We start from the raw sequence: 12,695 nt of genomic DNA on the forward strand, positions 1-12,695 counted from the left end.
GCTGGGAGACACGAGGGAGCTGATTCCGCAATGACAGGCTACTCTTATCTGAAGCAAACACACGCTTCACAGTTACAGAGAGCGCAGGTTCCTGGCAACATCACTGGCCGAATACTGGTCCGAATCTATTCACTGAGCTACTGCGGGAGGTGCAGTGAAAGTGTTTCAAACCCCATTGGCTTTGCTCCAGAGGAGGGTTAATTCCTGCGCCACTCCCAGGATCGTGTGCACATAAATCCCTGTCTGTTGACATGTAGGAGAGTTTAGGTGAACATTGAAATAGAGCACAGGTGGAATTAAACCAGCAGATGACACATCAGTAATTAATAAAATTCAGTTTGTTTTTGATCCGAGAATCTTCTCAGGGTTTCTTGGGCCTAGATTTTATTTTCATTTATGGGATGTGGGTGTTGCTGTCAAGGCCAGCATTTATTGCCCATCCCTAGTTGCTCTTGAGAAGGTGGTGGTGAGCCGCCTTCTTGAACCGCTGCAGTCCGTGTGGTGAAGGTTTTCCCACAGTGCTGTTAGGGAGGGAGCTCCAGGAACTTTGACCCAGCGACGATGAAGGAACGGCGCTATACTTCCAAGTCAGGATGGTGTGTGACTGGGAGGGGTGTGCCTGTAGCCGGTGCCTTGGTCAATGCTGGGTGGTCCGACCGGTTTTATTCTTATTGTTGTTTTTCATAGCGGTTTACATAAAAACATAAGAAATAGGAGCAGGAGTTGGTCATTTGGCCCCTCGAGCCTGCTCCGTCATTTGGCCCCTCGAGCCTGCTCCGCCAGTCAATAAGATCATGGCTGGTCTGATCTTGGCCTCAACTCCACTTTCCCGCCCGATCCCCATAACCCTCGACTCCCCTGTAGCTCAAAAATCTGTCTATCTCCACCTTAAATATATTCAATGACCCAGCCTCCACAGCTCTCTGGGGAAGAGAATTCCAAAGATTCACGACCCTCTGAGAGAAGAAATTCCTCCTCATTTCCATTTTAAATGGGTGTCCCCTTATTCTGAAATTATGCCCCCTAGTTCTAGATTCCCCCTACGAGGGGAAACATCCTCGCTGCATCTACCCTGTCGAGCCCCTTCAGAATCTTATATGTTTCAATACGATCACATCTCATTCTTCTAAACTCCAGTGAGTATAGGCCCAACCTGCTCAACCTTTCTTCATAAGACAACCCCCTCATCTCTGGAATCAATCTCATGAATCTTCTCTGAGCTGCAAGTATATCCTTCCTTAAATAAGGAGACCAGAACTGTACATAGTACTCCAGGTGTGGTCTCACCAACGCCCTGCACAGTTGTAACAGGACTTCCCTACCTTTATACTCCATTCCCTTTGCAATAAAGGTTAACATTCCATTTGCCTTCCTAATTACTTGCTGTACCTACATGCTAACATTTTGTGATTCATGTACAAGGACCCCCAGATCCCTCTGTGCCTCAGCATTTTGTAGTCTCTCCCCATTTAAATAATAATTTGCTTTTTTATTTTTCATACCAAAGTGGATGACCTCACATTTTCCCACATTATACTCCATCTGCCAGATTTTTGCCCACTCACTTAGCCTATTTAGTTTAAAGCCCTATCTACAGCCCTAGTTATTCGATTCGCCAGGACACTGGTCCCAGCCTGGTTCGAGTGAAGCCCGTCCAAACGGAACAGCTCCCTCTTACCCCAGTACTGGTGCCAGTGCCCCAAGAATCGAAACCCATGTCTCCCACACCAATCTTTGAGCCACTCGTTCATCTCTCTGATCTTATTTACCCTATGCCAATTTGCACGTGGCTCAGGTAGTAATCCAGAGATTATTACCTTTGTGTTTCTGCTTTTTAATTTAGCCCCTAGCTGCTCATACTCTCTCAGCAGAACCTCTTTCTTTATCCTACCTATGTTGTTGGTACCTACATGGACCACAACAACTGGATCTTTCCCCTCCCACTCTAAGTTCCTCTCCAGCCCAGAGGAGATGTCCTTTACAATAGCAAAATACTGTGGATGCTGGAAATCTGAAATAACAACAGAAAATGCTGGAAATACTCAGCAGGCCAGGCAGCATCTGTGGAGAGAGAAACAGAGTTAACGTTTCAGGTTGATGACCCTTCATCAGAACTGGAAAAAGTTGGAAATGTCCTTTACTCTGGCACCAAACACAGCCTTTGGGACTCACGCTCTTGGCTGCAGAGCACAGTGTCTATCCCCCTAACTATACTGTCCCCTACCACTACCACATTTCTTTATGCTCCCGATACCACAGTGCTGAGCGGCTTGACTAGGCCATTTCAGAGTCACATATAGACCAGACAGAGTAAGGACGGCAGATTTCCTTCCCTAAAGGACATTAGTGAACCAAATGGGTTTTCACAACAAACTGATAGTTTCATGGTCACCATTACTGATACTAGCTTTTCATTCCAGATTTATTTAATTAACTGCATTTAAATTTCCCAGCTGTTGTTGTGGGATTTGAACTTATATCTCATTGCATCATTAAGTCCAGGCCCCTGGATTACTAGTCTAGTAACATAACCACTATGCTACCATCCCCATTTAAGCTCTGGCCTCGCAGTATCTGCAATGCAAAGTGTGTCAGGTGCCCCAGGTGGTGTTACTGAAATTTCGCTGGATTTGCTGTGATGATGCATTGTACAGTTATCAGGCCTAATGTAGAAATTCCGCCTCACATCACAAGCCATTCGAAAGATTTTTAAACGATGTCACGGCTATGGTGAACCGGATAATCCAACCTGCCCCAGAGCCGTCACACGCCCTTCTCCCTACCCCAGATATAGAGACTATCGCACCGTCTCTACCTTAACTCGCCTTCCCAGGCCCTCAAAGTTCAAAACTCCTCCTCCCCCCTCGATCCTCCTCTCCTCCCTCGATCCTCCTCTCCTCCCTCGATCCTCCTCTCCTCCCTCGATCGCCCCCTCCTCCCTCGATCGCCCCCTCCTCCCTCAATCCCCCTCTCCTCCCTCGATCCCACTTCTTGATAAACTTCCTCTTCACTCTTACTCTTTTCAGCCTTGCTGTTGTTCACCCCTTGCTGTGATCTGTGACCATTCACTGAGGTTTCTGAGTAATTAAACAAATTAAGGAGACTCAATCTCATCAAGCAGCGGGTTCGCTCCTGGAGGGATTGTGCTGGGATACACTGGGTGTCCTTGGAGCTCTGGAATCGGACCCACAGGCACTATGGAGCTGATTCTGAACACTGGCAGCAACAGAGGGGGAAACCGGACAATGCCAACCTTTAATAACAACAGAAAACGCTGGAAAAACTCAGCAGGCCAGGCAACATCCGTGGAGAGAGAAACAGAGTCTACGTTTCAGGTCCAAGCCCTTCTTCAGAACTGAGAAAAAAAGGCAGGAAATGAAACAGATTAAAAGGCCAATTTGGGGGGCTGGGGAATGGGGGAGGGGATGAAAGAACAAAAGGGAAGGTCTGGGAGAGGTGAAGAGACATTAAGAGATATTCAAGACGAGACAAGGTGGTAATAGGACAGGTAAAGAAACAGACAATGGCTCTAGTTGAAGTGTGAAACGCGCTGGCAGAGTGAGAGACAGCTGCCATGTGGGAGAGAGAAAGGGAAAAGCACAAACCAAAGGTGTGGATAAAAAATACATAAAAATATAATAGGGGCCGAGGTTATGATCTGAAATTGTTGAACTGGATATTGAGTCCAGAAGGCTGTAAAGTGCCTAATCGGAGGATGAGGTGCTGTTCCTCGAGCTTAGGCTGAGCTTCCGTGGAACAATGCAAGAGGCCGTGGACGGTGAGGTCTGAGTGAGAATGGGGCGGTGAATTGAAATGACAGACGACTGGAAGCTCGGGGTCAGCCTTACGGACTGAACGGAGGTGTTCTGCCAATCTTTAGTTCCACCCCGCAGAGTGTGGTGGTGTCGAGAGGGAATCAAGAATCAAAGTGAATTCCCCAAAACCTTTAGTGACAGAAAATCTGCAACAGTGGAAGCTAATATCTCCCGGAATTTCATTCTCCCGCACAGAAACCCTCATCGTATTCAAAAATTACTTGGATATGCACTTGAAGTGCTGTAACCTACAAGGCTGTAACCTACAAGACCAAGAGCTGGAAAGTGGGATTAGGCACTAAAGCTCTTTTTCGACCCACATGGACACGATGGATTGAATGGCCTCCTTCTGTGCCGTAAATTTCTATGACTCTATGAATAGCCGACTGACGTCCAGGGTCAGGACTCACAATCGAGGGTAAATTAACAATCTTGCACTCGTCACAGGGATCCACGCTCGACGGGACAGTAAGTCGCCAGCCCGTACTGTTGTTGAGAGAATCTCCCGCTGGGGCTGCAAGATCACAGCATAAACCAATCTGCGATCCAGTACCCACGGTGGGGAGAGTGCAGTATCAGCACGCCTGGATTCCCAATATCCTGCCCCCCACACCCCCAAGGGGTGAAGCTCCCCCCGAGACGGGCACCCGTTTTCTATAAGTTCAGGTGTCTATACTGCCACTCCCTTAGGTTGGATTTCAGGAGCCCAGGAGGCTAGGTCCATGATCGGGCCGCCAGGTTAGCAAGATAACCATCGGGATCAGTTCACAAGTCTCCCAGAACCACAGCCATAACATCACTGTATAGAGGAAGATATACAATTCTAAAGTTATTTATCACACCCCTCAGGAGGCCCCGAAAATGTCCACCTCCAATTAATTTGAAGTGCATTGTGGGCAAATGCAGCAGTAAATCTGTGCACAGCAAGATCCCAGAAATAGTATTGGGATAAATGACGGGTTAAGCTGAATTTCTGCTGTCATTGGTTAAGGGATGAATGTTGGAACAGACACTGGGAGAGTGCTCTGCCTTTCTTGAAGTCGGGAAAGGAAGTATTTTACATCCAACCAAAAGCCCCAGAACAGAGCAACAGGACCTCAGTTTAACAGGTCCTTCAGTACTGCCCCTCCCACAGTGCAGCACTCACTCAGTACTGTCCCTCTGACAGTGCGGCGCTCCCTCAGTACTGCCCCTCCGACAGTGCAGCACTCCCTCACTACTGCCCCTCCGACAGTGCAGCACTCCCTCAGTACTGACCCTCCGACAGTGCAGCACTCCCTCAGTACCGCCCCTCTGACAGTGCGGCGCTCCCTCAGTACTGCCCCTCCGACAGTGCGGCGCTCCCTCAGTATTGCCCCTCCGACAGTGCGGCACTCCCTCAGTACTGCCCCTCTGACAGTGCAGCACTCCCTCAGTACTGACCCTCCGACAGTGCAGCCCTCGCTCAGTACTGACCCTCCGACAGTGCGGCTCTACCTCAGTACTGCCCCTCTGACAGTGCAGCCCTCGCTCAGTACTGACCCTCCGACAGTGCGGCGCTCCCTCAGTACTGCCCCTCTGACAGTGCAGCCCTCGCTCAGTACTGACACTCCGACAGTGCGGCGCTCCCTCAGTACTGCCCCTCTGACAGTGCAGCCCTCACTCAGTACTGACCCTCCAACAGTGCAGCGCTCCCTCAGTACTGCCCCTCCGACAGTGCGGTACTCCCTCAGTGCTGCCCCTCCGACAGTGCGGCTCTCCCTCAGTACTGCCCCTCTGACAGTGCAGCCCTCACTCAGTACTGCCCCTCCAACAGTGCAGCGCTCCCTCAGTACTGCCCCTCCTCACTCCAGGTCTTTATTAGCCTTGCACCATTCCGTTAACTCATCACAGTCCAGGGATTGAACTTTGAATCATCTTGCTGTGTGTGGCTGAGGGTCTCACTGTGCTTTGCACTCACTCACTGAGCCACAATAGCAGCTAACTGCTCTTATTCTTTGTTATAGTCAAATCAAATATCTAATTTTATTTAGGAGCCATTGTTACATAAAAAGGACTGGGTAAGCAGAATACTGCCATGCAGAGTTGAGGTGACGGGTCAGGGAAACAGTTTCTGCTTCACTGCAGCTTTTAGAAGAAACACAAATAAAATCATTGACAAACACAGGAATTTCACGGTGAAGAATACCCGTCTTTATTGCAGAGTTCACACCCAGAACCTGGCTTTGTCCCCGAGAACAGATCCGCACCACCTGCCTTGCTCTGTGTTGAGTCTGTCCCTTGGCTGGAACATACTTCACCATGAACAATGCTTCTGACTATTGCACTCAATGCGTTTCTACCACCTGTCCTGTTACCCTGTGAAATTATTCTCTGACTAAATGGAGGCAGCGAAGTTATGCAGGAACCCTTCAGTCTTCCTGAGGTTGAGCTGGAGGAAGTGAAGACTGATCTGAAACTGGATCTTAGACAAGTGGAGGGGTCAAGAGAGGTAGAGATGGGTGCCAATAGCAAACATGCAGAAGCTGAGCCCATGTCTGCAGGTGATGTCGCCAAGGTGCAGCTTGTAGATGAGGAAGAGGAAGAGGCCAAGAATGGATCCTTAGGAGATTCCCAAGATGACAGATGAGACTCAGGGCTGTTTTTGAACTGTAATCTGGAGCTATGTGAAGCTGTTGATTAGATTTTGTTCATTTTCTAGGTTGTCCTGTCTGTTGCCCTCTCAATCCCGCCACCATTCCCACGCTCTCCATCCTTCACTTGTCCTCTCCACAACCTTTGACCTTCAGTCACTGACCCGAACTCTTCCTCCACTGCTGATCAGCAGCTACTCACATCTGTGAAATGCTTTGGGTTATTTTGCTGTGTTAAGGACACTCTTTAAGTGCAAGTTGTTAAATTCAGGGAAAGCTTCTTTACACAGCTGCAGAATCCGTTGAGGTGTTTAAAGGGAGACTGACTTGGGAAGTGAGGATATTATGGGATATGGAGAAAGGGCAGGGGATTGGGATTACAAAAATGGTGTTGCTATGGCTAACAAAATGGTGGCTGAATCTCGATGGGCCGAATGGCCGACTCATAGAAACATAGAAACATAGAGATAGGAACAGGAGTAGGCCATTCGGCCCTTCGAGCCTGCTCCGCCATTCAATGAGATCATGGCTGATCTTCCTCTGAGATCTTAGCTGATCTTACCAGTTCAGTACCCCGTCCCCGCCTTTTCTCCGTAACCCTTAATCCCCTTAGCCTTCAGAAATATATCCAATTCTCTCTTGAAAATATTTATTGAATTAGCCTTCACAGCCCTCTGTGGCAGGGAATTCCACAGGCTCACCACTCTTTGAGTGAAGAAATTCTTCCTCATCTCTGTTTTAAATGATTTGCCCGCTATTTTTAGACTGTGGCCCCTGGTTCTGTGCTCCCCTGCCATTGGAAACATTCTCTCTGAATTCAGCCTGTCCAGGCCTGCCATAATTTTATATGTTTCGATGAGATCCCCTCTCAATCTTCTAAACTCCAGTGAGTACAAGCCCAAACTATTCAATCTCTCCTCGTAGGTCATTCCCGCCATTCCAGGTATCAGCCTGGTGAATCGCCGCTGCACTCTTTCCATGGCAAGAACATCCTTCCGCAGATGGGGCGACCAAAACTGTACGCAATACTCCAGATGCGGTCTCACCAGCACCTTGTACAGCTGTAGTAAGGTATCCCTATTCCTATACTCGAACCCCCTTGATATGAAGGCCAACATACCATTTGCCTTCTTAATCGCCTGTTGCACCTGCATGCTCTCCTTCAGTGACTGGTGCACAAGAACACCCAGGTCCCTCTGCACTTCCCCATCTCCCAATCTATTGCCATTTAGATAATAATCTACCCTCCTGTTTTTACCCCCAAAGTGGATAACCTCGCATTTATCCACATTATAGTGCATCTGCCACGTATCCGCCCATTCTCCCAACCTGTCCAAATCGCACTGTAGCCTCCTGACATCCTCATCAGAGCCCACCCCTCCTCCTAGTTTAGTGTCGTCAGCGAATTTGGAAATATTGCATCCAATTCCCTGATCCAGATCATTTATATATATTGTGAACAGCTGGGGTCCCAGGACAGATCCTTGCGGCACCCCGCTGGTCACTGCCTGCCACTCCGAAAACGAGCCGTTTATTCCAACTCTCTGTTTTCTATCCGCCAGCCAGTTCTCTATCCACGTTAATACTTTGCCCCCAATCCCATGAGCCTTAATTTTGCATGATAATCTTTTGTGTGGAACCTTATCGAAGGCTTTCTGGAAGTCAAGGTACACCACATCCACTGGCTCTCCCCCATCTATTTTACCAGTTACTTCCTCAAAAAATTCCAGCAGATTAGTCAAACACGATTTACCCTTTGTAAATCCATGCTGACTCTGTCCGATCCTTTCCCCATTTGTCAAGTGCTCCGCTATTTTATCCTTAATAATGGACTCTAGCATTTTGCCCACAACCGATGTAAGGCTTACTGGTCTATAATTCCCTGCTTTCTCTCTACCCCCCTTTTTAAATATTGGGGTAACATTAGCTACCCTCCAATCCACGGGTACTGTTCCCGAGTCAATGGAGTTCCGGAAGATGATCCTTAGAGCATCTGCTATCTCCAGGGCCACCTCCTTAAGTACCCTAGGATGTAGTTTATCAGGCCCCGGGGATTTGTCGGCCTTCAGTCCCCTCAACTTACCCAACACCATATCCCTAGAGATACTAATTTCTGTCAGCTCCTCCCTCTCATTAGTCCCTATGTTTGCCGATATTCCTGGGAGGTTATTTGTGTCCTCCTTTGTGAATACAGAACCAAAGTATGAGTTTAATTGGTCTGCCATTTCCTTATTCTCCATTATATATTCTCCCGAATCGGATTGCAAGGGACCGACTTGGGATTTTACCAGTCTTTTCCTCCTGACATACCGATAAAAGCTTTTGCAGTCTGTCTTTATGTTTGCTGCAAGTTTACTTTCGTATTCTATTTTCCCCTTCCTGATTAATCCCTTTGTCCTCTTTTGCTGTATCCTGTACTGCCCCCAATCTTCCGGTCTGGTGCTTTTTTTTGCCAGTTGATATGCCCTTTTTTTTGATTTTATGCTGTCCCTAATTTCCCTCGTTATCCACGGTTGAGCCACCTTTTTAGGTTTATTTTTATGCCAAACCGGTATAAACATGTTCTGGAATTCTTCCATTCTATCTTTGAATGCTTGCCATTGTCTATCCACTGTCAATCCCCCCAGAAACACCACCCAATCAATCTTACCCAATTCCCGTCTCATACCCTCGTAATTCACTTTATTTAAGTTCTGGACCTTAGTCTCTGATTCAATTTCCTCACTCTCCATCTCGACTGAGAGCTCGATCATATTATGATCGCTCTGACCCAAGGGGCCTCGTACAAGAAGATTGTTGATAAGTCCCTTCTCATTGCACAATACCCAGTCTAAAATGGCCTGATCTCGAGTCGGCTCCTCGACATATTGGTCCAGATAACCGTCCCGAAAACATTCCAGGAATTCCTCCTCCTCAGAATTTTTACTAATTTGGGTAGTCCAATCAATATGTAAATTAAAGTCACCCATGATGACAGCTGTGCTCTTATCGCACGCTTCTCTAATTTCACTTTTTATGCCTTCCCTCACCTCCATATTACTATTTGGAGGCCTATATATCACACCCACTAACGTTTTCCTCCCCTTGCTATTTCTCATTTCTACCCATACAGATTCCGTTTCATCCGAGTTAATATCCTTCCTTTCCATTGCATTAATCCCCTCCTTTACCAGCAATGCTACCCCACCTCCCCTACCTTTTTGCCGATCCTTCCTAAATATTGTATATCCCTGGATGTTAAGTTCCCAGCCTTGCCCACCCTGCAGCCACGTTTCTGTAATCCCAATCAAATCATACTTGTTTACCTCTATTTCCACAACTAATTCATCCACCTTGTTCCTAATGCTTCTAGCATTAAGATACAAAGCCTTCAGGCTTGCTTTTTTCACACTCTCATTATGAATTAGTTTGGCCCTTTGTGTTTCTCTCCTTTGCTTATTGCTTCTCACCTTTCTACCATCTATTTCTGACTTCATATGACTTCCCTCTTTTCCACTATCTAGGTTCCCATCCCCCTGCCAAATTAGTTTAAATCCTCCCGAACCGCCCTAGAAAATATTACCCCGAATATTGCTATATTCCTAAAAATAAAAAACCTGCAAGTGTCATAAGTATTTACACTTCTCTTTATCTTATTTTTCTCTCTTATTATCTCTCCTTTTTAAAAATTATGTTTCATAACTTCTTTTTCCGAAAATGTTAAGTTTTGAATCTTCTGCTTTACCAATGTCCCAGTGTATCCCAGAAAGTTCTAGCTCACTGTGTTGATCCTGTTTGGGGTGCAGTTGAGGTGTTGCCTGGCGTATCAGAGGCCTTGTCCAATGTGGGTTACCTCGGACACTCCCAAGAGATTTGCAAGGTGCGCACTTACCTTGTATTTACTGTATCCTGGGCCCAACCTCCATTCTGGAGCTTTAAACACTTGTTTAATTAGACGCTCAAAAACCCAAGTTTCAAAGATTGGCACAGATGAACAACGACCAGGTCAAACTTTGAAACATTTTATGCGTCAAAATCAGGAAGTAGTTTGAAGTAGATCAGATAGAAACATAGAAAAATAGGAGCAGGAGTAGGCCATTCGGCCCTTCGAGCCTGTTCCGCCATTCAATATGATCATGGCTGATCACTTGTACTTCCAGTCACTCATATCCCTGAGGAGCAAGTTCGCCCTTGACACTCAAAGGGTCAAAAATCAGCAATATGCTGGAAACAAAATCTGTAAATAAAAATTAAGAATTGATTTGTACATCAAAAATATTCGAGGCTCATAGCCAGTTTGTAACTGTGGGTTGGGTGGTTAATTAGGGCTCAATCATTTTAAATGAACTCAGTTGTGATTGGGATTCGAAGGTTTATCGTTCTGGATCGAAGTGTCCAATGATTTAGTCCTGACAATAGCCTAACTGGGAAATCACTCAAGCACTAATAGATATCGGAGTGCTCAGTGCCAGGGGACTGAGGATAAGCAACTCCATTGGCAGGCGGCAAAGTCAGGTCAGGTCCAATAGTTCTCTCGCCCTCAGTTCATCAGCTATACAATCCATTATCAATATTTAACTTGTCAAATAATTTAGAGGAAATTTTGTTGTACTGATTTTCACTTTGTCTCTGAACTTTTTCAAAATTTGTTCTTGGGATGTGAGCAAGACAGAATTTATTGTCGAGCTTTAGTGGCCCCGAGAGTCAACCATATAACTGTGCTGAACAGGCCACGACAAACTGGATTAATCTTCTGAAGTTGCAGCCTCCCCGCTTTGCCTGACCGAGTAAATACACCACCTGATATGGTACTGAGCCACACTGTCGAGGAAGCCCCCAGCTTCCATCGAGGGCTTGTTCTGCGGTAGTCAGTCTGAGCTGGGGCACCAGAGTCCTGTCCTCATCAGCTCTGAGCTAAGGAGGGGAAACATCAGCCAGGGTGCCCCCGGTTGGATCATGTACCAACTCTCAGCGGGCAATTTTAACCTAACCAATCTAGAATTGGATCCGCCACACGATTTTATGTTGATTGAAGTCGACGGAAAGTAAAATGGAGCAGGTTCTAAACCAGGCGGCTGATGCGATCCTTAATGTTACCCACTGGGCAGCGTAGGTTAAAATTAACCCCTCATTGTCTACGCTCATACATGAACTGGTGTCCAATGCACACACGGGAGAGGTATGGGGACGTTACAATAACATATCCCAGCGAGAGTCTGAGCTTTCATGTGAAAGGAGCAGAAGCTGAAGGAGAAAAAGCGGCCAAACCAGAGCTGAACTGAACTGATCCTAAATGAGCCAATCTGACCCCAGTCAGCAACACTCTACAAACTGCTCAACTCATCAACTGTCTCCTAGTCTAACTCACTCTCAAACTGCTGACGCTCGTAAACCTGAAGATTTACCCACCATCGAGGCATCAGCACTAAACAGTGCCCTCTCCAAACCTCCAGATCAATGGAACACCATAAGGATAAGCCAGCAAGTGAGGTACACAAACAGCTGAGAGCCTGACTGCCCGAACTCATGGCCCACACTGAACCTCAGGCACACAGAACCTCAGGAACACAGAACCTCAGGAACACAGAACCCCAGGAACACAGAACCTCAGGCACACAGAACCTCAGGAACACAGAACCTCAGGCACACAGAACCTCAGGAACACAGAATCTCAGGCACACAGAACCTCAGGAACACAGAACCTCAGGCACACAGAACCTCAGGAAGACAGAACCTCAGGAGCACAGAACCTCAGGAACACAGAACCTCAGGAACACAGAACCTCAGGAACACAAAACTTCAGGCACACAGAAGCTCAGGAACACAGAACCTCAGGAAGACAGAACCTCAGGAACACAGAACCTCAGGAACACAGAACCTCAGGCACACAGAACCTCAGGAAGACAGAACCTCAGGAGCACAGAACCTCAGGAACACAGTACCTCAGGAACACAGAACCTCAGGAACACAGAACCTCAGGAACACAGAACCTCAGGCACACAGAACCTCAGAAACACAGAAACTCAAAAACACAGAACCTCAAAAAAACAGAACCTCAGGAACACAGAACCTCAGGCACACAGAACCTCAGGAACACAGAACCTCAAAAACACAGAACCTCAGGCACACAGAACCTCAGGCACACAGAACCTCAGGAACACAGAACCTCAAAAACACAGAACCTCAGGCACACAGAACCTCAGGAACACAGAACCTCAGGCACACAGAACCTCAGGCACACAGAACCTCAGGAACACAGAACCTCAGGAACACAGAACCTCAGGCACAC

This window comes from Somniosus microcephalus, chromosome 18 (genome assembly GCF_052327205.1).
Source record: "Somniosus microcephalus isolate GS21.2 chromosome 18, FLI_Smic_1.0, whole genome shotgun sequence".
NCBI lineage: Eukaryota > Metazoa > Chordata > Chondrichthyes > Squaliformes > Somniosidae > Somniosus > Somniosus microcephalus.